The sequence below is a fragment of the Podarcis cretensis genome, assembly GCF_951804945.1.
Source record: "Podarcis cretensis genome assembly, chromosome: 14".
Lineage (NCBI taxonomy): Eukaryota > Metazoa > Chordata > Lepidosauria > Squamata > Lacertidae > Podarcis > Podarcis cretensis.
In genome coordinates, this window is record NC_137183.1 from 24,070,555 (window position 1) to 24,093,782 (window position 23,228).

Consider the following 23,228-nt stretch of genomic DNA (forward strand, 5'->3'; position numbering starts at 1 on the left):
TGCGATTCTAGGCTGCATCAAGAGAGGACTATTGCCCAGATCAAAGGAAGTAATAGCACCACTCTGTTCTACCTTGATCAGACCCTACCTGGTATACTGCGTCCAATTCTGGGAACCACGGTTTAAGAAGGATATTGGCAAGCTGGAATGTGTGCAGCCAATCTGATAGAGGGTCTGCAAACCAAGCCTTGTGGGGAACGGTTAAGGAAGCTGGGTATGTTTATTCTGGAAAAGGGGAGACTGGGAGGAAATATAAAGGCCCTCTTCAAATATCTGAAGGGCTGTCCAAGGAAACATGGGGTTAGCTTGTTTTCTACTGCTCCAGAAGGAAGAACCCAAACCAATGGATTCAAATAACAAGAAAGGAGATTCCAACTAAACATTAGGAATTATTTTCTAATTCTAAGATCTGTTCATTGGAGGTCTTTAAACAGAAGTTGGATAGCCATCTGTCAGGGATTTCCACATTGCAGGGAGTTGGACTAGGTGACCCATAGGCTCCCTTTCACTACTGTAATTCTATGATTTCTATGTCTCCCAGGAAAGAATGCTGTACAATTCAAATGAAAACAGAAATGGGAGTGGGAATGAAAATTATTGATGATCACTTATTCACCCCCATGTCTGGAACAGAAATCAATCTAGAAAATGTCAGCTTTTTTTTGTTTTCAGACCACAAATACTATATAACACAAAGTAACAACAACCCCCCCCCCCTTTTCAATTGAAATAAATGGTGTGGAATGATATCATGATAACATGCTTCCATAAAGTTTCGCTATAGCTGACAGTAAGAAGAATAATGTGGTTCCCCCTCCCCAAAAAAAGCCAAACTGCAGTGCAATAGAAGCAACGCTGCATGCAAATAATTATGTGGCAGAGTGGAAATGGATGCCTTCTTTCATTCCAGTTATCAGGTCTTCAAAGACTTCTTGCATTGTTTTCCAAAGAGTCCTTTCCATTCTCCAAAATCTCTTCATACCTTCAACATGTGGTTATGTATATGTGTATCTGGGATTCCGCCCTGAAAGTCCTGCTCTGAAAAAAGTCCAGATTTAATTGTGACATCCTCCTCCACACTACAACAACAAAGCAAAATCCTGTGTATGCTTAGAATTTTGGGGGTAATTCCTTTTTATAACTCATAACAACAATGCGGATCATTGACCATAATTAAGAGATTTATTGATTGAACTCCTAATGACTACGACAAATATATATATATATATATATATATATATATATATATATATATATATTCGTTCTCCTTTTATGCAGGCCTGTTTTTATGGGGGTACTTCTATGCCATTTTATGAGTTTTCTTATTTGTAATGAGATTGTTTTTATCGACTGGATTTTATTTGTGCATTTCATTGATATTTGTGAATCACCCAGGGGGCTTTGATTGATGGGAGGGCCGAGGGATTTGATATATAAATGCATGAAGAAGAGGGGAAGTTCTCAGCAAAGAGATCTTTATGTCTGGCCTGCACAACTTGACCCACTGAGCAAAATTCACCTGGCTAGCACTGTGATGTGCCAAGGGTTTGGCAAATTATTCCTGCCTACCAACTACAAAACCAGACATGTCTTCGTTTATATATGCCTTAGATTCATGTGGGAAAGTGATTTATAAATGTGTGAACAGAAGAAAAGGAGAGGAATCGGAGAGCTGAGAATGAATTTACACACAGAAATGTTCACATATACACAGGCAAGCAGGCAAACCAGCCTCAGCACCCTTGCAAGTCCGGGGTTAGGGGCTGGCTAATATCGCAATGGCTCCACAGACCTTAAGAAAATCAGATTAGAAAGATAGAAGAGCTTCAAGGGTCATTTGATGACTTCAAAACTTGTCAGTGACTTTTCTCCCTTTCATTTTTCCTGGGTCTTCATGACTTTTGACATATATATTTTTGCTGTTTTTATTTTATTTTTTGGACCATGACAAAATTACAGGCACTGCATGCACATCTTGTGGGCCCTGCAGGTCAGGATTTATCTTTGTGGATCAGCTGTATCTGTCTGACACTTCTAGGCCTCCGTTCTGCCAACAATCAGGGAATATTTTCTGCCACAAGGAACAGCTGCTAAATCTCCTCTTTGCTTTCGCTTCGGCTCAGAGGAACCAGCTCAACATGCAGACACCTTTTTGCTTCTTTCTCTCTCTCTCTCTCTCTCTCTCTCTCTCTCTCTCTCTCTCTCTCTCCCCCCCCCCCTTCCTTCATTTACCCTGCTAAGATTTTGTGTGATCTTCTTCATAATCCTGCGACTTTTGATTACCCATCGAAGCTGATTTTGTATCAGGTTTGTGAGAGGCAAAAATAAAAAGTGTTTTTGCCAGTTCGATATCACAGAGTGTGAAAACTGCTGCTAGCCCAGGTGATATTTTTTTTACAATAGATATAAAGTGTTGGATCTATTGTCAGTTATTCACTATGCTAATCTTACCAAAATCAGACCTGTCAAAGTTAATGAACATTACTTCCTTTAGGTCATTAATTTCACCAGGTCTACTCTGAGTAAGACTAGCATTGAGTACAACCCCATGAAACCTGAACAATGCCTACAGTATATATGCATAGGTGGCATAACTTGGAGCAGGTAGATTGGGATCTACTGGGAGATCTCTGAGTGATCTGCCATGGATCAACAAGGTTGTTAAACAAAAGCAACAAGAAAACAAATTCTCCCAGCTAAACTGGATTGTAGAAAAGAAGAGAGGTAACCTAGAATGGAATTGAGTGTGAATGGAGGATTGTGAACTCAGTGCAATTATGATACTAAAAGCCCTGGGCACAGAACATGTTCAGAGTAACCCCTGTTCTGACATTCTGAATGTCTGAATTTTTTTGTGGCTTGTAGATGTTGAGGTCCTTAGAGTACCCTGATGCTGAGTCCTTAATCTCTTGCTTGTAACCCTTTGTTACCACCTCATTTTCCTCAATTTCCCTTCCCATTTTCCATAGGCAGACAGGACTCTATCCCCCCTCCCCCCTTTGCTGGGTCCCTGTTTGCCTCAAGAGAAATGTACACATCTCCTTGCTTTAGCAATTGGTGCAAATGAAACTTGGGAACAAGACTGGATGGGGGAGAACCAGAGACATTCTCTTATTCTACTAAATTAAGAAGTTTTACAGGACTTCCGTGTGGTTGAGAGGATTCCTCCTCTGCCACCCCCGCCCGCTCCTAGCAACTGACAGTGCACTTAACTCCTTAAAAGAGACTGAAATAGCTCTGAGAAAGAGACAGAGGTGACTTTCATCTTGACAAGCCAGATCTCCATAAGCAGACTGTCAAAAAACTAATAGGACGAGGGGGGGGGGAGTGGAAGAACCAGGCTAGGATTTATCTTTGATTCCTCCCCCCACTGCTTGAAGGAAATATTCTCTACCTTAAAATTGTTACATTTTGTCATCCTGATAGATCTTAGAGGGACAGAAATCATTACTAAAAAGGGGGAGAAAAGAAAAGAATACATACCAAAATCCCATGAATATTGCTTAGTAGTAATCTGTGTTCTCTGTGCTAGCAGATTGGGGGGGGGGGTTACCAATTCTGCAAGGTGCTCCCAAAATTATGAAGGGGGTGGAAAAGCTCCCCTATGAAGAAAGATTGCAGTGTCTGGGACTTTTTAGTTTAGAGGAAAGACAAGCAAGAGGCGACATGATAGAAGTTTGTAAAATTATGCATGGCATGGAGAAAGCAGATAGAGAAAAGTTTTTCTTCCTCTCTCCTAACACCAGAACTCATCCATTGAAGGTGAGTGCTGGAAAATTCAGGACAGATAAATGAAAGAAATTATTCATGCAGAGCATAGTTAAACTATGGAACTCATTCCCATAGGAGTTGTGCCATGGGCCTCTGGTTGCCACTGTGTGAATACGATGTTGGACTAGATCAGGCATAGGCAAACTCGGCCCTCCAGATGTTTTGGGACTACAACTCCCATGATCCCTAGCTAACAGGACCAGTGGTCAGGGATGATGGGAATTGTAGTCCCAAAACATCTGGAGGGCCGAGTTTGCCTATGCCTGGACTAAATGGACCATTGGCCTGATCCAGAACACTCTTCTGTTTTTATGCTACATTAGCTGAGTTCTTGGAGCTGTAAGACCATATAGGCAATAATAATGAGATACTTGGACTATCGGCCTGACCTGATATAAGACAGCTTCTTATGATCCTAACTTCCTGCACCATGAAATTAACTTGAGAAATTCTTCCCAGCCAAACAGTGTCAGAAGGAAACATGGGACCAAAGAGAAGAAAGAAATAGAGAAAAATATTTTCATCTCTAGTACCACACCAAGACTGTTACTTTGCTAAATAGCACATTTGCACCTTAACATTTGGATGCCAGCATCCAAAGAAATCTTACTAAACTTGTTGAAACTATTGTTTTTACTTCAAAATCCTTCTTTTCTTTATATCACTGCCCCCTCATGCAGGAACCTCCACACTGGCTGTAAATTTTGCCTTGAAGCAGAATCCAGCACACTGCTACCATAATCACAAACTCGAAGGTGTGCTTTAAACTTCACGGCTGATGCCCAATTTACCTAATATAAATGACCACCACGTCCCCCTACCCCTTCTTGGTAGTCTGATTTCTATAGTCTAGCCTCTAGTATTTCCTTTCCCATTGACCAGATGCTGAGTCTACCTGTAAGCAGCTTACACAAAATATAACCCTATTGGGATGGTGGTGGTGGTTTTGTATCAGCTCTCCAGCTCTGGCTAGCTCTCTGCACTGAGGTGCAAATAGCCACATCATTGTTTTCCTTTCAGAAATAGCTGGAGGTGCGCCTCTCTCAGAAGACTTTTGGATGCAGCTATCAATGATTGATGGGACGCGGGTGGCGCTGTGGGTTAAACCACAGAGCCTAGGACTTGCTGATCAAAAGGTTGGCGGTTTGAATCACCGCAGCGGGGCGAGCTCCCGTCGTTCAGTCCCAGCTCCTGCCCACCTAGCAGTTCGAAAGCACCCCTAAATAGGGACCGCTTTCTAGCAGGAAGGTAAACGGCGTTTCCGTGTGCAGCGCTGGTGCTGGCTCGTCAGATGCAGCTTCGTCACGCTGGCCACGTGACCCGGAAGTGTATGCGGACAGCGCCAGCTCCCAGCCTCTTGAGCGAGATGAGCGTGCAACCCTAGAGTCGGTCACGACTGGCCCTGACGGGCAGGGGTACCTTTATCGATGACTGAAATCATTTACGAATGATATGACATGGCTGCTTATTGTGAATATAGCAGGTTTTTCAAATGGCTATTTTGTTATGTGTATATGTTGCTTATTATGTTACTGTGCTGTAAACTACCCTGTGTGCATTTGGCAAAGGGTGGTATATCAATATCTCAAATAAATCAATACTAGAGAGAAAGGGAGAGAGAGAGAGAGAGAGAGAGAGAGAGAGAGAGAGAGAGAATCTCAGGTGGAAATGCAAGAAGGGATTTTTAAGAATGTCTGGTGCTTTAAAAAAAGACACCTTTTTGTGTTTGCATCTGAGACATTACCTCTATATCTTTCTTTCCATCTATCCATATGCTTGTATACAACACATATGCATATTCAGGCAACTGGAAGGACAAATGCCTCTTGAAGAGAGCCCCTATTTATTTTAAGTGATCCGGTATGGAAGGCCTTCAGGTGCCACATTTCAAATCGCATGAAATTATAACTTTGCAAGAGCTTTCTCCCATGGGCTCAACTACTATTTCTTAAAGGCTTAAAATAGGACACCAGCCAGAGGGGAATTTTCGACTCTCTGAAAGGGATTCCCCCCCCCCCCCCAGTTATGATGACATATTTGATCTTTTTTCCCCCTTCCCTCAAAACATTCCTGGAAAATTTTTATAATTGAAGCAATGTCTATTAAATCTGCAGCCCTTTTCCTCTCATCCCCGCCCCCCGCTTCCTGATACCGTGTTCAGCATTTGAGATTTCTTCATCTTTCAATCTCGGCCAGTCTCTAGAAAACAGAGAAAATGTATTGATTCTGAATAACTTACTCTGTTCTGGTAAAGGCACACACGCACATTTATGTAATTCATACAGAGATGATTTCTCCTCAGGACACTTTCCTAAAAGCTGGCTCACTGATTCTGCATTATCACTGTTTTCAACATTAATTAATCTGCTTTTCAGCTCATCCCAGTTTCAAACAAGATTTTTGTCATCCTCCTTAGTCTGTTTAAAAAATTGCCCAAAGTACCCAACAAAATGTAAAAAAACAAAAAACAAAAAAAGTGGTAGAATTATTATTTTTTAACTAAGGATCTGTGTTTTGTCTCTTGTGACCCAAATCCTATTAAAATGTTGGCTTCTGTAAATATTCCTCAATATTAATATTCTGTCAATATTAACCTAAAGTGAAATCTAGCAGCGTATAGATTTCACCCTGAGAAGTGGGTTTTCTCCAATCAAAACCCCCTTTGATTCTCTTAAAATTCACCAAGTGCTTCTCTGAAAATTATGTTTAAGTGAATATTTTGGAGAGGCGGTGAAGGTTAACACAAACAAAACAAAATTCAAAGAAAAGCAGGTGAAACTCTTAAGAGATCAAAACAGTCAGTTTTATAGAGATTAAAGGGGCTGTGAGAATAACAAAATCTGTTCATATTTATAAAGAAAATCTAGGTCAGTGTCCCAATTCAATTTACTTGGAAAGACTAGTCTGCAGTTGTGGTCCTACCACCAAAAAGTCCCCGTTTCAGAAAATTGGTGGCACCTGGCCTCTAATATTAGCCCCACCCCCGCATTTCCCTCTTTGAAAAAAGTCCTTTTTCAGGTGTTATAAAACTATAACCATGTTGAAGTTGTTAGACCCACACTTTTTCCATGGTCCAGGTTCCCAGTTATGGGGATGCTTGTATGTATATTAAAGTGAACATGTTCACAAGTCACTTTCAGATCTTCAACCCCCAGCAAGCACAACTCCATATATCTAGCACATTTACAGTTTTACCACATCAGAAGGAGGCTGAAATGCCCATTTCCACAGACCAAGGACATCAGTCATACTTCCCAACGCACACAATGGAACCCTCGTTTTCTTTCAAGAAAAAATGCAGTACAGGGTCTTACCTGAATTCAGCAATGATTGTAGATAAAAATGCACACAACAGGGGAAAAAATGTGGTATTAAATTACAGGGAATATAATGTATACTTGATGTCCTGGGTACTAAGAGATGCATAAACACACACACACACCTGAAACTGTTCACAATAGTGAGAAGCAGTGGCAATCCTCAAAAGAAGGATTAGAAAGAACATCAAAAGGCAAGATCTCCAAGCCTCATTCACACACACATGTACACAAATTTAACTTCTGAGGTACATGTGTGAACTGACCCCATTCAAACGCAAGTGGTCGGAGTGACACAGAGAGACATGAACCATTCTGACTTAGATCTGAGAGAGACCGCTGGTATTTGCAAGCCGTTCTTTTTTTTTTTTTAAGAAGGAAAGAATTAGAAGTTTACAAAATTTGTGAAGATTCTTTGTGAACTGTAGCAATAAAAATCATAGCCATAAAGGAGATGAATTTTAACTAGAATATGAACAAAAGCACAATGTTCCGAAAACAGATATCTTGTCCTAAGTGGCAGAAAGGAAAGGGGTGTCTAATAACTAAATGACATTCCTGTTGTGGCTGGATAGGAGTTTCTGTGGAATGAATGAAAACCCAGCTATCATTTGATGATGGGGTAACCTCTCAAGAGCCATGGTGGCTGAATTGAGCTCCCTTGTTCAGAAGTAGTATAGGACTGGATTATAAATCCTGGAAGCAGATATAACTTTCCATTGCTCTTTATGCATCTGTAAGCATGGTGATGGTCACATGTGATCCAGGAAAACAACCCCATGAAGTAGTGATTATTTTATTATTTTATTATTATTATTATTATTATTATTATTATTATCTGATTAGGCACACACTTTCTCCTCATCTCAGTTACGAAATCACCAAAACAGAGATTAACATGACTGCCGAATCTTTAGCTCAGCCGGAAATGGGAAGTACAGTATTGCAAAAAAAATCAGGGAAGTTTTGAGACTCTTCGTCTTTTGTTACTCGTTCCCTTCTTCTTCTGTTGTTGGTTCTGAATACATTCTGCACAAACTCCTGTGTTAATCAGTAGGGAGGGGAATGACACTTTGCGCCTGCTTAGCAGCATTTTTTTCTTTATCATTGCTTACACATTCCTAGGTTGAGGTGCTGGGGCTAAGCATCAATTGGCCCGGGCTGAAATTATGCCAAGAAAACGCAATTTAAAATAAATCTCTCAGCGCTTGCAAAATGTGGTGTGTAGATTTCACTCCTTCTTTCTGGGAATGATGTGAGGCGATCTCTCTCTCTCTCTCTCTCTCTCTCTCTCTGTGTGTGTGTGTGTGTGCTGGTGAAGGAAATGGCCCTTTATTTTCCCGAAGCCCTAAACCGATTTGCCACATTGGATTGTGGGAGGTAAACAGTTAAGGCTTCGTGAATAAATGCCTATGTTTCAGATTCTTAGTCAATATATATGTATATATATAAAGTGTGGGATAAGAATTGTGGGAGGTAAACAGTTAAGGCTTTGTGAATAAAAGCCTATGTTTCAGATTCTTAGTCAATATATTAAAAGTAGGGGCTAAGAAGTTTATTCTTTTAAAGAGCCAACTTTTCAGGGTTAAAACCTTAGGAAGTTATGCTGAGGTCGTTGGTTTTATCCCCCCCCAAAAAAACTCTGAATCATTTCTAAACACATACTTGTAAAATCTTCCTGTGCTCCAGAGGCTAATTTGCAGAAATTCATCCCATTTCACGGCATCAGAAAGAGAGATTTTTGATGACTGCTGAGGCATCGGGGTAAAATAATAATAAAAAAAGGCTGTTCACAGAGCTAGGGGGAGGGTCAGAAGGCCAAACCTTGTGGAGAGGGTGTTGAGGGGGCACCGCAGGGTGCTGTTCGAGGGACGCGAGTATGGAAGGTGGAGGCCAGGGCCTCGCTTGCTATGCAGAGCCCCCAGTGATTCACCCTTGTGACAGAGCCGCAGACAAGGAGGCGGGTTCTGCAGCTCCGAGGCAAGAGCGGTGACCAGAAATCTGGTCTGTGGTCTGAGAAGAGGGCTGGATTGCTCTGGCTGATCCCTTCCAACTCTCGGCATAAAAGCTTTCTCGACAATTAGGCTGAGGATGCAAGGAGAGGATTTTAACTTGGAATGCCTGACACAGCTTCATTACTGAATGCTATGACTCATTTTAGTTTGGGAAAGGACAACCGTATTGACTTGTTAGTTTGTGCTTAGCAGGGGGCAGCCGGCAAAACCTCAGGATAAGGTCTCGATCCAGGGTGGGCTATTGACATGACGGTTGTTTTGCTGTTGCTGGTTGTTGTTGTTTAAATGAAAAGGAACATAAAGAATAGCCAGATAGCTTGAAATTCCGAGTTAGGTGGATTTCTCTCTCTCTCTGTGGTGCTTTTAGCCGGAGATGTATAGATTTTGCTTGGTAAAACCTTTAGTGTTTTGGTTCAGGGTGTATTAAAAAAAAATGTTTTAGAAGCATTGCACTGGTTTTAAAACAGGAAACTCACACCCACAAGCTGATTTTTAAAGAAAATGGCAAAAGCACAAGACTTTGAGCACATAAAACCCAAACCTCTCCTCTAACTTAATACCAAAATTATTCTTTTTTAAAAGGCTCTTTTTGGCATGTAAACAGCTGTTAATTTTTATTTGTATTTTTTAAAAATACGTATTACAGCATATTTTTCCTTGTGCTTTTCCCTTTGTGATTCTGAAGATCTCTTGATGTAACATTTTGGAAGCCTAATTTTGAGAAAGCTTTTTTTAGAAGAGAGAAAAAAAATCACTCTCCATAGAATAGCACTGATTGCAACAAAAAATGAAGTAAGAGATGCACCCCAGTTTATTTTTCAAGATTAAATTATCAGAACATTAGCGTATATATTTGTAGTGCCTCTCCAAATGTGAAAGGCACTTACTTACCGCATATGTGGAAAGATAAAAGTGCACATCCCCCCCCCAATATTTATAATTTGAAATGAAAGCAAGAGAATCCTGCTATTTTGAACAACTCTTGAGCTACGTTTCGTGCAACACTGCTTTAATTTTGAGGAGTAAGAGTGAAAGTTATTAACTTCAAAGTCTCTGAGCTGCAAATGTTCTTTGATCTCAAATTCCATCAAATTGCAGGTCAGCTCGAGAAAGGTGCTGTCCAATTTCATTACATTCTCAACCACCGAAAAAAGAGAGAAGCTTTTGCAGGTTTTCATAAACTAACTCTGGGAATTTAAGGAACCCCTCCCCCCTCCAAAAAAAGAGTTTCAAATTTCACAACCTTCTAAGGAGTACAAAGTGTTAGAATAAAGACAGGATTCCCATCAACAGCATCCGCAAGGATAAAATGGAGAATATTTAGGAGCCTCCGTTAACAGCAGTTAAAACTTGTTTAATTTTAGAAGCAGTTGGTTTCAGAATACATAAATATTATATGGGGAAGCCAATATTATTTTCACATTGTTACTGCAACTGTCACAGTGGTGCACAATTTATTATAGTTAAAAACCCACAAATATCTTCCTTCTTTCCTCTTCCAAAGAAGAAGCAAAAATGAAGGGAGGGGGGAAGAGAAAGAAATGAAAACCGAAAAGCTAGAAGCATTCGTCTTTCATTTTATGAGACAAAGAACCTTTACATTTCCCTTGTTACAGACGGTATCATAAGGTGGGAGGTCCACACTGTGAACTGTGTCAATGCAGAGAAGAAATTAAACTGCAGTAAATTGGGGAGGGGGAGCTTTTGTCTCTAACTTAGAGGGGGAAAGTGTCTGTGTGCGCATTTGATCTTGACTCAAAAGAGTTGCTCTTGCAGATTTGCCTGTGCAAGACAGATGGCAGTGTAACCCAGCTAGTAGGCGAAGCTGCCTTCTCTCCCTCTGGGTCTAACTCCTATTATCCACTTGTAAATTAACCTGTCAATTTATCAATCAACACCATCTTGATTCTCCCCCTGTTCCACTGCCCAGCATTGCAAGTGAATTTGCCTCGTAAATAACTGGGAGCTGCATGTTTGTTAGTCTTGTGAATGAGTTTATTATCACATTGATGACTGCTATGAATCACAAATGCTGCCCGTTGCCTGATAAGCTGGGGGGGGGTGGTGGTGGGTGGAAGGAGTTACATACAAACATATTAGTTGAAACTAGTTGGAAGATAAAAGATATGGTGGGGGGGTAGTAAAGCATTGTAGCATGAGGGATGGGGGCAACAAAGGGAAATAAACAGATTCCACCCCCACCCATTCCAAAAAGTTTTGGCTATGATCACTATTTAGATGTAGAAGCTTGCTTCTGGAAAATTGGAAATGAACATTCGATTTTATTAGACTGGTGGTGTGTTTTCTAAAACCAAACTTTAGAGAACCTGCATACTTTCTGATAATGCAACAAGTCTTCTTTCTTTCTTTCTTTCTTTCTTTCTTTCTTTCTTTCTTTCTGAGTGGATAAGTAATGCCATCAAAACGGCCTAATAATGGAAAGAAAAAAGCCAGCTGCTCAATAGTACCTTTCACATAAAAATGAATATTAACACTCCAGTTTTGTTATTGGATCAGTTTACGTTTCTTAAAGCTCATTTGATAAATGAAGTTCTTCAGACCGGCTTAACTTCATTCTGAGTTGAGAAATTTGAAACACACGGCTGCAACTTAACAAATATCTACAGAAGCATATCGCTTTGTTACAATATTTGAAAACCTGGTACTGTATAAGACTTGCTCTTTCTTTTCTCTTTCTCATCAATCAAAGCGTGCAGATATTTTGTATGACAGAGGTGGGGAAAAATTCATAATATTATCTTAATTATAACAAAAGTGAAACATCTGGCTTAAATTATTGGTGTTATAGGCTATATACAATCTGTCTCTCAATCTTTATTCTAACCATTATTTGTGCTTTTGATTTGCAATGTAATATATATCATTTGAACATCTAGCAGACAGTAACCCCCCAAAATATCATCTTCCTATAGCAGAAGTTCTCAGTGAGATAGAAGACACTATTCAGACTGAATATGAAATCCACATGCATTTTATTTCTTAGGTTTAGCCTACAGGAAGAAGTTGGAGAATATATCAAATCTGTTTTATTAGTGCAAGGAGCAACACATGAAGGACTATAGGCAGAAACTTGTGTTAGGGTTCTGTTCCAGAATGTTAAACTGAATTATACACAGTAATTTGCTGTTATTTTGCTTATTCTTTTTCACCCAAATGCTATATATTTTCTAAAAAGTATTTATCCTCTGGCAGTTTTCACTCAAAATTACTCCTAAATGTACTGTTGAAAGTGATAAATTTCTTTTTCTTTTTCTTTTTTAAAGAGAAAAATAGAAAGACTTCTGCAAGCCTTTTTTTAGTATACATACTTTTTCAACAACAACACACTCTTCTTTGCTGAAAAGGAAATTATATGCATTTGCAAATCTCTCTACTTGTTAGTAGGTTTCTTCTGCAGAATAATGCAAATAAAATCTTCAAGCTGATGCCTTTCCCAGTCAATTTGGGAACAATGCTTTTGTAACCAGGTTTCCTTGGGCTTCAAACAAATCCAGAGCAATGTCTTAAGTGCTCTAGAAAATGTTGTGTCATTGTTTTTAAAGTAATGCAAGATTACCCGCCACACACACGCACTTTAACTATTTTGGCAGTTTTGTTTCCTCTCTCCTGCTAAGTCCACACAATTTTCTCCACTGTTTACATGCTCAGGCAACAGCTATAGAAGCAGGTGTGGGGATTTGTCGCGCTGTAAATCTCCAGCACAATTAAGGTAACAGAACGGGATTACGCTGGACATTGTTGTGGCCTATATATCATTGGTGGGAAAGTAATGGGAAATGAAATTATTTGTTAGAATGCAATTTAGGGAACCTGATAGGTTGTCCATTTTATTCAATTTATAATTAAGATAGTGTTTAAATTTGAAATGAATTCTATATATGCATGTTCAATAGGGGAGAGCCCAACAATAAGAGTGGATTCACATCTCATTTTATCATAAATTGTGTAATAAGCGATAAGGTAAAAACCAGGGCGACTATCCTTCCAGCAAAAATGAAAGAGAGCGACCTCAATTGCCCTAATTCATTCTGCTTTTTCTTTCTGCTTTTTTTTTGAAAGGTCTCTTCATTTTCCCTCTGTTCACATTATTAGCTTACACATGAGTGCATTATTAGCAAGTAACAAAGCCAAACGGGCCCAACATGGAAGGAGTTGGAGATAGGGTTCCCCCACTACAGCTGAAAGGTATTCGTGTTTCGTTTGTTGGGAGTTGCAAAAAAAAGGGGGGGGGAGAAATAGTTTTATTGCCAATAAGGGACAATGACCTCTCTCTTTCAACATGCTTGGTGGTTGGTCTTTTGAGGGGAAAGGAGAGAGAGAAAATACGGGGGGGGGGGATGCAACATCTGGTAATTTGTGTTACTGAGCTTAGCCAGGGTCTTAACGATGTAAGCAGATTATTTCTTTAAAAAGAGAAAGAATGAACAAAAAACAACAACAACAAAATCCGGAAGACTCAATGAACTATTTAAAGTTATTAGCTGGTGAATTCGAAAGCTTCAGAAAACTCTTTCGAGATTGGTTGTGGTTGGAAAGGCCTTCTTTTGGGGGAGCTATTCACTTTGCTAAAAAGGGGGTTCAAGCATCTTTTAAATCTGGTGCTCCCAGTGATCTGTTCACTTCCCTTTGTAGCCCCCCTCCATTGGAGCATGATTGGTTTTTATACCATCTCCCAATATTTCACGGAGGAAATTGCAGGCACTCTAGGCTGCAATTATAACACCCCTCTTTCCCACCCAGCAGTCCCATCTCAGAGGCCTCCCCTCCAAAATGCAAGTATGAATTGCAGAAGGATCTTTATTTGCATGTAGAGTTTATTTACTTGGCAAAGAAGATGCTTCTTCATTTGGGTCCAAGATATGCCCAAAAAGTATCATTGTCCTACAAGAAGTTCTCAACAGTTCAAAATGATCCACGCCAGCTTTAGTGTGCAAAGGGGGCTGTGTGTGTTGCCTTAATGTTCATGCACACTCAATGGCATGCACAGGTGCTACGGGCACAGTGTATACAGGGACAGGGCAGAAGTGTATTTTCTTTGCATTTTAACATAAACCTACCCAATTTCCCAAACCAATAGTGAGCCAAAATGCAGTTCTTCTCTGAAATGATCACTTCTCCGGGTGCTGTGATGCCCTTCTCCAACAACAACAAAAAAAATGTGTACAAAAAAAGCATAGATTAGGGGAAGGGGTGGGCAACAGTATGTATATGGGTGAAAGCAATATGCAAAAAATGCACTATGTTTAGAGAAATTGATTGGGGGAAATGCCATACGGTAAGATAAAATGCACCCACAAATGTGTTTTTGTAAAGAAAAAGAAGTTTGGAAATGGATTGAACTTAAGACTGAGAAGCAGGAGACCCTGAGAGAAACTGAAACTGACAGAGCTATATATCTATATCTATACACACACACACACACACAGAGAGAGAGAGAGAGAGAGAGAGAGAGAGAGAGAGAGAGAGAGATGAGAAAAAGGGAGTAAATCTCTTTAGATTTGGTCAAACTAAATCCCAGAGACAGTGTTGTTTGTTTGTTTGCTTGCTTGCTTGCTTGTTTAAAGAATGGTAGAATGGATGAGTGAAGAAGGGAGCACTTTTGTATCTTTTAAAGGAATTTCACTCAGTAGAAATATTTCAAGGAAAACAATTTCAGTGTTTTATATATATATATGTTGACTCCTGGGGGGGATGCACAAATTCAGACTCACTCTCTCTCCTTCTCTCTCCCCCACCCCTCTTCCTTTAATCAGATCTGCATGAAATGCAGTGCCTGAAGTATCCACTAGGCTTCATTGTTCAAATAATTAGGGAACAGATGAGGCATTTTTCTCATGCAATATGAACTGTCAAAATAATGGACAGGGTTAAGGGCACCAACCTGTAAGAGATGCAGAAGAATATATGATTTTATTTCATGTGGAAGTCTTCATCATAGGAACTGAAATTAGGTGAGTTATGACAGCTGTGTGGAGAGTTGAGAAACAGGAGGGAGATATCAGCATGTTTGGTGGAAATCTAAAGTTTAAAGCAGTAGAAAAAATATTGAGAACCTAAGAAGGAACACCCAGACAGCCAGCAGCTTAGTGAGGACTAGCATGTTTTTTGGCTACAGAATACAATGCATGTTGGGGAGATGGGCCCAAGGCAGTTTTGCCCCCCCTCCCCCAGTGTATCATCTCTGGCCCCTGACTCTTCGCAACATCATGCATGTGACACCAGGCTGTTGCGTTGGGCCCCCTCAATCAGCTTGAGAAGATGGTGCCTCCGATCCCTGGCATCTCCCGGTACACCTGTGAGCATCCCTTGCCTGAAACTCTTAAGGGTTTCAGAGCAAACAGTACTGAACTCGCTGGACCAGTGGTCTGACTTTTAATGGGTAGCATCTTAGGTTTCAAAATATGTTAAATATATAGTATCAGGTTTTGTTTTTCTCATGTACCTCAATGTCTGGCCATGTTTATGAGAGCTGCTGACTATGGTGCACAAGAAAACAAGATGTATAATGAGTTCTGTCCTATTAGACTTTGAAACTGAAAACTCTTGATAGTTGGCTAAGAAAACACAGCTGTTGTTTTCAATGGTCAGGAAGAGACTGGAAAGAACATCACACAAGTGGGTGGACTAGAGAAATGGCAAAGGTATATTATTGAGTAACCTCTGGGAATGATGGATAGCTTCAAGCTAATTCTACTTTCACTTGTTCTTGCCTACTTAGGAGATGATAAAATGTGGGTGGTAGGTGGTAACTAGGCAGAAATCATTGCATCCTATAGAAACTAACCAGGAGCTAGGCCCACTGTACCAGAAAGGCTGTGCACTTTATTGTGGCATAAACCGTTGCAGGCTGGAGCCCATTTCATAAGAAGAGTAACGTTGACCCAAGCCTAAGGCAGCTGCTTCAGATTGCCTCATGGGTGGGCCAGCCCTGCTGAGTTGTACTAGCACTGGATGCAACACACAGTTTTAATAAAACTAAGAGAATATTCACAAATATTTGAAATTTCCAGTTTTGCCATACCTAAAACACAAAGACTCTTGTAGGACATTAAAGGGAAGCGAGTCTATCATGGGATAAGCTTTCATGGACTCATGTCCACCTCATCCCTTCTAGAAGCTTTTTTGACCATGACATTTTGAACTTGCATTCAGAATGTTAAATTCTTCCATAGGTTTTGCAGTTTGAGTGCTTAGACTTGTTGCCACATTATGACGGTTGTGACATCTCTTTCGCCATATGGAATCTCATCAACTGTTTGCTTTCGAAAGCCAACAAATTCTAGAGGGGTACCAATGCTAGCCTGCTCCAGCAAAACAGAATCCATCCTTTGTACCCATGTACAGCCTGCTTGTTGGCAGCACCCATGCTCCAAGATGCTGCTTGACTTAATGGGGACTTCTCCAGCAGTCTCATCCTGCTATGGAACAGGGGAGGCTCAGGTCATCCAGGGTCTTGGAGTTCTCAGAGTGAGAAGATGACAGCGCCACATTCACATACCCCAAAGATTCCTCTGCTAGCAGCATCACTGGGGCTGGGTTTGCATGTCATTCCTTTTCCTCACCACCACCTGATGAAGAGGAATCTCACTCCTGGTTCCTGACTCCCACAGGAAGTCATGCATCTCTTTAGATCAATTGTGTGGGAGCTTTGGTCCTCCATATGTTGCTGAACTACATTTCCTATCATCCCTGGCCATTGGCCACACATGTTGAGGCTGATGGGAATTGTAGCTCAGTAACATTTGGAGTGTCAAAAGTTCCCCACATGCAGATTGAAATGTTCTCTGTTAACACATAGGCCCTCCTTCCGCTAACATCCTTGCCCATCACAATGATGGACATTTCACTAATTTGGAAATAAATTGAAGCACATGGCTGGCAGGAGCTTACCATATATTTAACCCACATGGAATTATTATTATTATTATTATTATTATTATTATTATTATTATTATTATTATTATTGTTATTATTATTATTATTAATACGATTCATTTGTATCCTGTAAATTCTGGGACAAAATCCTGCACAGCAGTCCTAGAATTATATGCACTGATTCTGAACTGCTTCAGTTTGGAGAATGACTCTCATCACCAGTTACCACAGCTGATGAATGTGACAGCTATGAATAATCAAACTGCAGGCTCTCCCTTTTTCACACCACCGCAACCTCCGTTTTCTTAAGCCACTACAGAAGGAATCTGCTTGTGTTGAGAAGGATCTTATTCACTGGAGTTTTAGACTGCAGCAACATGGACTTACCATAACTAAGAGCTGGGGCACACACACATATGCATGGTTAAAGGTATTTGATGTTATTCCCCCTGGTCTGCCCAGATGCATGGGAAAATGACTTTGCAGCTTTTGCACCAGGCCCTGGGCGAGCTCTATAGCTATGAAGAGTTCTGTTTGCGTTGAGGTCAGGCTGACACTGGCAAAGTCTCATCAGTGAGTAGGCAATTGCAGACAGTGAACATAAGGACATAAGTGCCCTGCTGCAGGTCAAAAGCCCATCCGGTCCAGCATTCTTTTTTCACAATGGCCAACCAGATGCCTCTGAGAAACCCACAAACAGGACCTGAGTACAACAGCCTTGTCTTACTTGTAGTTCCCAGCAACTGTGTGGTGTGGTGAGGCCCTCCCGACACTTGGGTCACTGTAGTTTATCTGGATGGTGCAGCTGTGAGGCAGGACAATGGCTTGGTCAGGACTGTGTGGCTGCATCAGCAGAGCCAATATAGCACTCCTGCCAGTGCATCCACACAGCTCCAGCCTTGCCATTGCCCTACCCTACTCCACCTAGCAATTTCCAGAAAAACTGTGCAATGGATGTGTTGGGAGGGTGACTCCATAGTTCTGTCAGATCACCCTGGCTGCTATGGCTGCCAGGGCTTGCTTGCACATGCTGCCAACTTTTATGGAAGAATTCAAACTTGGTAATTTCCTATGTCAACAGACTCACTCCACACCCCTTAAAGATATATGCATATCTGAACATAGGCTTTCAAGAGTTGAGGGTTACAACTCTGTTCTGATCGGTTTAACAGTATCAAAAAATATGTGCTTAATTCTGTATTTTGAGAGGAAGTATAATATATATTTTGAGAGAAAATGCACATTGGAATATACAGGGTGTCGCAAAAGTAGATAAACTGCTTTAGAACCCACTTTCTTTGTTCTTGACTCAAGTTTGCTGTCATCATTCACAATATCAATAAAGAAAAACAATCCTTTCATCCGACTCCACTATTCTTTCCAACTGCCAGCCTGAAATTTAACTACCACTTTGTTGTGTGTCAGTTATATGTGCCCATATAATCTGTTGTGATGAATTTCATTGGTTCAACCGTATACCTACTTTTGTAGGTAATGCATATTTATTGCATATATTGAGATTTTTTTGAATGTGCAAATTAATGCTGAGATGAATCAGAACAGAAAGATGGAATTGAACATGTGGAAATGACATAGACTAGGGAGGAAACAGACTAAGAGATCTACAGCAAACCTTTTTGGAACTAAAATATCCACCTAATGAAGTTAAACAACACATCAACAAATCCAGAGAGAACTTGCTGCAGGACAGACCCAAAAGAGAAAAGAACACCACTAGTAATCACGGGACACGGGTGGCGCTGTGGGTTAAACCACAGAGCCTAGGGCTTGCTAATCAGAAGGTCGGCAGTTCGAATCCCCTCGATGGGCTGAGCTCCCATTGCTCGGTCCCTGCTCCTGCCAACCTAGCAGTTCGAAAGCACGTCCAAGTACAAGTAGATAAATAGGTACCGCTCCAGCGGGAAGGTAAATGGCGTTTCCGTGCGCTGCTCTGGTTCGCCAGAAGCGTCTTTGTTATGCTGGCCACATGACCTGGAAGCTGTACACCGGCTCCCTCGGCCAATAAAGCGAGATGAGCGCCGCAACCCCAGAGTCGGCCACGACTGGACCCTTTACCTTTTTACTAGTAATCACATAAAGGGGTCCCTTTACCTTTTTACTAGTAATCACATACAGCTCCCAAGTTAAAACGGTTCAGCACATCATCAGAGATTTACAACCTATTCTAGACAACAACAGTTCTCTTTCTCAAGCTCTGGGAGGAAGACCTTTCATTTCATACAGACAGCTACCCAACCTCAAACAACTCCTCATGCACAATAGTACGGCAACCAGACTTAACATGGACACTGGTACCAGAGCCTGCAAGAAACCCAGATGCTAACTTTGCTGCCACATAAACCCAGACAACACCATCACTGGACCCAACAACATCAAACACACCATCTCAAGCCTATTTAATTGCTCATCTTCTAACATTGTGTATGCCATCAAATGCCAGCAGTGCCCTTCAGCTCTCTATATTGGACAAACAGGCCAAACCCTACGCCAAAGGATAAATGGACATAAATCTGACATCAGAAATCACAAGACAGAGAAGCCAATAGGAGAACACTTCAATCTCCCAGGACATTCAATACAGGATCTCAAAGCAGCTGTCTTATTACAAAAGAATTTCAGAAATAGACTTGAAAGAGAAGTTGCTGAATTACAACTTATTACTAAACTGAAAACTATGGAGAGACCTGGTCTGAATAGAGATATTGGATTCTTGTCTCATTACATATGCTAAAGCTATTTTTGGTCATCTGCATACCATCCCTTGCTTTTTCCTGTAGGACTAATTGCAGTCGTTAACAGTCATCAACAGGTTTACCATACCCATTGAGTCAATCACCCATTTCCTACTACCCATCTGAGAAAACCCCCACCCCACCCTCCCACTACAGTGGTACCTCGGGTTAAGTACTAAATTCGTTCCGGAGGTCTGTTCTTAACCTGAAACTGTTCTTAACCTGAAGCACCACTCAGTGGCATAGCGTGGGTTGTCAGCACCCGGGGCAAGGCAAGTAATTTGCACCCCCTAACCCGTGGATTTGCGCCCCCTAACCCGTGGATTTGCGCCCCTAACCCTAACCCCCAGATGTTGCGCCCGGTGCGGCCGGCCCCCCCTGCACCCCCACGCTACGCCACTGGCACCACTTTAGCTAATGGGGCCTCCTGCTGCCACCACACCGCCAGAACATGATTTCTGTTCTCATCCTGAAGCAAAGTTCTTAACCTGAAGCACTATTTCTGGGTTAGCGGAGTCTGTAACCTGAAGCGTATGTAACCCGAGGTACCACTGTATATATAAGGGTCTGGTGACTTCTGTTTCAGTGTATCTGAAGAAGTGTGCATGCACATGAAAGCTTATACCCAGATCAAACTTAGTTGGTCTCTAAAGTGCTACTGGACATTTTTTTTATTTATTTCGACAACTTCAGACCAACACGGCTACCTACCTGAATCTATGTTTACATATTGTAATTGTTGATTTTATTATTATTATGGTAAATTGCTCCAGGACTTTTGTTGTGAAAAGTGATGTTCATGTTCAATAAACCAAACCTGGCCTCTCTGAATTCCAGGGGAACTTCTGACAATGATGCTAGGTGCTGCTGAGTTAGGTGGACCAGCAATGCGACTTGGCATAAGGCAACTTCCTCTGATAAAGTTGGCATCATAGTGTTATGAGTTGGAGACAGGGGCCAGTCTGGATGATGGCCTGTGTGATTTCCAGTTCTTGTGATCCTGTATCTGTGAGATTATAATGTGTAAAACAGAACCTGGTGGATAGGTCAGACTAGTCCCTTTGTCAAGGTCATGACTACAGCTGGCCAGTTAAGTGCCCATCAGCATTTCAAAGAATGAGCTAAGTGATGGTGCACTCCAGAAGGGAGGGGTAAGCATTTTCCTCACTCCACTCACCTGGTGGGACGCCATGTAATCTTAGGTGGAGGCCAGAGTTGCTGTGTGTGAGAGCTGGAAGGTGGACACTGGAAGGTGGATACTGAAAGAGAGATATTTTGCTCTGTGCTAGACTTTGGGGTTCTACTGGAAACAGAATGAGGAAGCAAGATCTGTTTGGGTGTTGATGTGTAAAGATTCCACAGTCTTTTCTGACCCTCATTCCAAGGAAACTAAATCCTGAGAAAAGCACTCTGTCACCGTTTGGAGGTTGGGGTGATGTGTAACAATATTATTTTGGCAGCTTAACCACATTTGTTGACCTTTGTAGACATTGCTAGCTTGCTCCAGAAAAGCTATCCCTCCTCTATAACCATGTATTTTTAAATAACTCAGCTAAGGATATCATTTCTTGATAGTGCCCCCTATGGTACTGGGAGACGGGCAATACAACACTGCTACTCTTGCTTGATCTCTCAGTAGATAATTACTTTTTGATTCCGGTGGTGTGAATCAAGTAGGTTCTCTTTAAAAACGTGGACCACTCAAAACTCTCCTCCATCCCTACTGGTGGTGGGTTTAAAAAATACCCAAGATTATTCATAGCCTTGACTTTCAAACTTGCTTACTGTGTACTTTTTTTGTTTTTGTTTAGTTTCCCTCCTCAAAACCATCTAATTTCTTAAGATTAATTTACACATTTCTACTAGACCTGAGATGGGAACCCTTGGTTTCCCAACACCATGGAAGATGGGGCATGCCTCCAAAGCAGGAGATATCAGGGTGAGGCCCTGTTGGACCTGAGTAGCATATGCTCTCAAAAAATCCCCAGAGCTTCGTTCTTCCTTTTGTCAATGTTTCTACCTTAAGAGAAAGAAATACCATTCCCACTGTTCTTCCACTTAAACAATGAAAAGTCTATGAGCATGATACAGAGTTGAATATATTTTCTTTCTGTGCATCTTCTACATGTTTATCCTCCTTAGTCTTCCTTTGTGTACACATACTGGGTCACACATGCATGTGCTTGTGAAAAGACAAAATGAAAATTACATCTTTTTTTTAAAGAAAGGGGGTGGGGGGGCAGTGACTGCCTGCTAATAACAAGCAAGGCAGTGATCTGTATTTCTTTTCTCTCTGCCCACCCTCCTCCTCCTCCCTTCTCCTCTTCTTCTTTTTAATGCTGCGTTGGCCCTGGAAGAAGGACTCTTTCATTTCCCACATACTTTTGTCGTTCGCCATAGAGCTGCCTGACATAATGGACTCCCCCCCTCCTTTTTTAAAAAAAACCCAACAAGCTCTGAAGCAATTGGCAATTAAACGGTTTGAAGGGGGTCCTTCTGGGCCAGTGAGAAAAGCTTCAGGTGTGAAACGCTTGTTTTCAAGAGCACTAAGCAAAATGTATAGTTGCTTTCAGGGCCTCCCTTACGTGCCAAAGCCCCATGACCTGCAGTTCCCTAGTGATTAATAAACACACGGACATGAGTATTTAGGTTTATGGGTTCAAATAGGCCACAACTTTATTGGCTACAGATGTGAGTGGCTTGGCTTAGGGATTGGGTGAAGCCAGGCTATATCTCAACTCCCACCCGTCTGCAGGGAGTCCATATTGGTAAACCACCAATAGGGGGAGCCCTATGACTTACATCAAATAGGGGCACCCTAAGGCATCCCCGTTGGGGTCGTGGCATGGCCCTAGCCCACGTCTGGACATCGGATAAGATCCACACCCCTGGATCCCTTTAACAGGATACCCTTGCAGTGGTGTCCAAACTTTTTCCAAAGAGGGCCAGATTTGATGAAGTGAAGGGCTGTGGGGGCCGACCAAAGGGCCGACCAAAGTTGTTGACCAATGTTGTTGAAGTTGTTGAGGGATTTTTTTACCCCAGGAGGATTTTACCCCAGGAAATAAACTGCCACAGGGGCTGGATTAAACTGACTGGCAGGCCGGATTAGGCCTCTGAAATGGGCTTTGGACATACCTGCCTTAATGAGAAGGGGCAGGCAAAGTCTACAACCTCCCCTCCATCCAAACAAAGGCTTACCCAATGCCTAACCGCCACTCAGGCCCAAACGGCTTGCTGCTAACACCCTCACACCTGTAACCAATCTCTGGTGCCCTCTGTCATGTCATTCATGTCATTCGTTGCCAACATTGGAAACGTGTGCCCCATCGTTACGGCATAAGGCCTCCTGGTTGAAGGTGATGGGAGGGTGACGTATCACACAGCCTTTCAAGTGTTGCACCTTTTGTACAACTGCACGGTTTGCTTTCTTTCTAGCTTTATTAATGGCAACCGGGTCAGGGCAATCACGCCAG

General features: G+C 41.6%; 1 long non-coding RNA gene across 1 annotated transcript; it reads right to left on the reverse strand.

Annotated features, from left to right (window-relative positions):
- Positions 1-927: 927 nt before the first annotated feature.
- Positions 928-8,795, reverse strand: LOC307202495. The gene is made up of 3 exons (XR_013832916.1): positions 8,754-8,795; positions 5,924-5,970; positions 928-1,038 (listed from the first exon to the last, which is right to left on the reverse strand). It is a non-coding gene; the product is annotated as an uncharacterized lncRNA (long non-coding RNA).
- Between the last annotated feature and the right edge of the window lie 14,433 nt (positions 8,796-23,228).